A 2,692-nucleotide genomic window follows, 5' to 3' on the forward strand; every position below is an offset into this window, starting at 1 on the left:
TTTATGACTTGAAAGCGTGCATATGTGCATGTTCAGCAACAAGAATGCATTTCAGCAGATGGTATTTTACTTTGCATGTAACTTCATCCACTGAATTTTAGAATGACTAACAAATAGGCAGACAAAACAATCCGATTTTAATTAATTTATCAACAACACATTTCCTGTCTTTTATCTGACAGACAAAACCAGCTGGAAAATTTCAACCTTGACATCAAGACGATGTGAAACTGGTCGTCAACGTAGGCCTACATAGTAACGGGTTCTGACATTCTCCATTTCGCCACGTTTTAGACAAAGTCTTTAGAAGGTTCCTACTTCTATGTGCATGACTAAAACCAATCGGAGAGGTAAAGGCATTAGATGACACTGGTATGACCATGTTGAAAACACACTGACTGCTATGAGATCCTTTAGGAGGGAATAACATGTCTCACCACATTGAACAGGTAAATCACTTGATCAAAGTCATCTGTCGGGTAGGTTGTTTGTGCAGGTGGCGGGGAGTGTGTGTGTGTGTGTGTGTGTGTGTGTGTGTGTGTGTGTGTGTGTGTGTGTGTGTGTGTGTGTGTGTGTGTGTGTGTGTGTGTGTGTGTGTGTGTGTGTGTGTGTGTGTGTGTATACCGGTAATGAATCCCTACCTTTGAAATTGATCCTTTTTAATGTGTCCATGTTCCAGTTGCTGAAATGTAGTTGTACTGTACACAATACAGGCCTGTCGAGTGACAAGAACTAACGAGTGAATACAGCATGTTACAAGAGACAACGTTTTTTTTTTATGTAAGTGCAATGTTATAAAGATATGAATTTAAAAGGTAAATTGAGTTACACTATGACAAAAACAGAAGGATTTTTTTAATAGACAATAAGTAGAAAATAAAAATGATCAATGAAGTTTGTCGTGGTGACATAAGGGGTTAACAGTCGCAGTTATTACAGTCATGTGAATATTCCTTTCAGACGCAGTGTAAAACAGGGTCAGAAAAGTTCCCAAACTCTAACCCCTTGCATTTTTGACAAGCAAACACTCAAAGATTTAAAATAGTATCTGAACACAGATCTGTCACAGAGAAAGGCATCTGAACCACAGCAGGTCTGACTGAGTGAGCTAGGTCATCTAGGGGCCAACAGGGGCTCTCTCTCTCTCTCTGCTGATTAAGGCTCCTCTCTGCTTTCTGTCCACGACACAGACAGGGATGAATGATGGCCTGCAGAGTAAATGCCAAGACTATAAATGTTATCCAGCACTGACCCAAAGCTCCTTTAAGGTTTATTTACGTTTCCACATAGCATCCACCCTCGAATGTCTATGTTTACGTTTTTCAAGACAGAATGAATGGATTAGTGACCCGGTTTAAGCGTAGCATGCAGTGTTGTAGTACTAGAAACCGGTCTCCAGACCACATGTTGAGTGTCTCTGTGTCAGATACATTTTTACTTTGTCTTGACTCGGTCTTGACTCAGTCTCAGACAATGAGGACTTGTAATGGTCCCGTGTGGCTCAGTTGGTAGAGCATGGTTTTGGCAATGCCAGGGTTGTGGGTTCAATTCCCACGGGGGACCAGTACAGAATTTTTTTAAATGAAATGTATGCATTAAACTATACCCATGTATGTAAGTCGCTCTGGATAAGAGCGTCTGCTAAATGACTAAAATGTAAAAAATGTAATCTCTTGCCATGAACAACTGAGACCAACTGAGACCAACGGAGTGAAGAACACATACTTATCAGCTCTCATTCACTCAGCCCATAAAACCGCTTCGCCAGGCCAAATAACCACACCTCTTTCACGACACATTATCATCCTATTGAAACCTACTTTACTCTACTGCCCATTATAATATTGCCTATTGAAACCTACTTTACTGTCCTTTATGTTATAGCCTATTGAAACCTACTTTACTGTCCTTTATGTTATTGCCTATTGAAACCTACTTTACTGTCCTTTATGTTATTGCCTATTGAAATCTACTTTACTGTCCTTTATGTTATAGCCTATTGAAACCTACTTTACTGTCCTTTATGTTATAGCCTATTGAAACCTACTTTACTGTCCATTATGTTATTGCCTATTGAAACCTACTTTACTGTCCTTTATGTTATGGCCTATTGAAACCTACTTTACTCTACTGTCCTTTATGTTATGGCCTATTGAAACCTACTTTACTCTACTGTCCTTTATGTTATGGCCTATTGAAACCTACTTTACTGTCCTTTATGTTATAGCCTATTGAAACCTACTTTACTGTCCTTTATGTTATGGCCTATTGAAACCTACTTTACTCTACTGTCCTTTATGTTATAGCCTATTGAAACCTACTTTACTGTCCTTTATGTTATGGCCTATTGAAACCTACTTTACTCATAACACTACTGTCCTTTATTTTTTCACCATTCTGAATGTCTAAAAAAATGCATTAACGTTCTTCTGAAATATGAACACAGAAATCTGCCTTACAAAAAACGATTGCAGTTTTGAAACTGCAATAAAAGTTCAGTAACTGTAGTCGACTGTGGTATTTTGAAAACAGTAATTGCAGAATAACTACAGTGTGCTGCAGCTAAACTGCAGTAAAACTGCTAAATTATTTTGGACGCAGTATTTGCAGCATACTGCAGTTATACTGCAATCTGACTGCAATATTTTTTCGCAAGGGACTGGGCATTTTAGACTTATTATGGTGGTAATTT

The 2,692-nt window shown here is 38.6% G+C and overlaps 1 non-coding gene across 1 annotated transcript; it reads left to right on the top strand.

Moving 5' to 3' along the window:
• Positions 1-1,488: 1,488 nt before the first annotated feature.
• Positions 1,489-1,564, top strand: trnaa-ggc (transfer RNA alanine (anticodon GGC)). Its single transcript has one exon. It is a non-coding gene; the product is annotated as a tRNA-Ala (tRNA).
• The last annotated feature ends 1,128 nt before the right edge of the window (positions 1,565-2,692 follow it).

The sequence above is a fragment of the Salmo salar genome, chromosome ssa28 (genome assembly GCF_905237065.1).
Source record: "Salmo salar chromosome ssa28, Ssal_v3.1, whole genome shotgun sequence".
In the NCBI taxonomy this organism is placed as follows: Eukaryota; Metazoa; Chordata; class Actinopteri; order Salmoniformes; family Salmonidae; genus Salmo; species Salmo salar.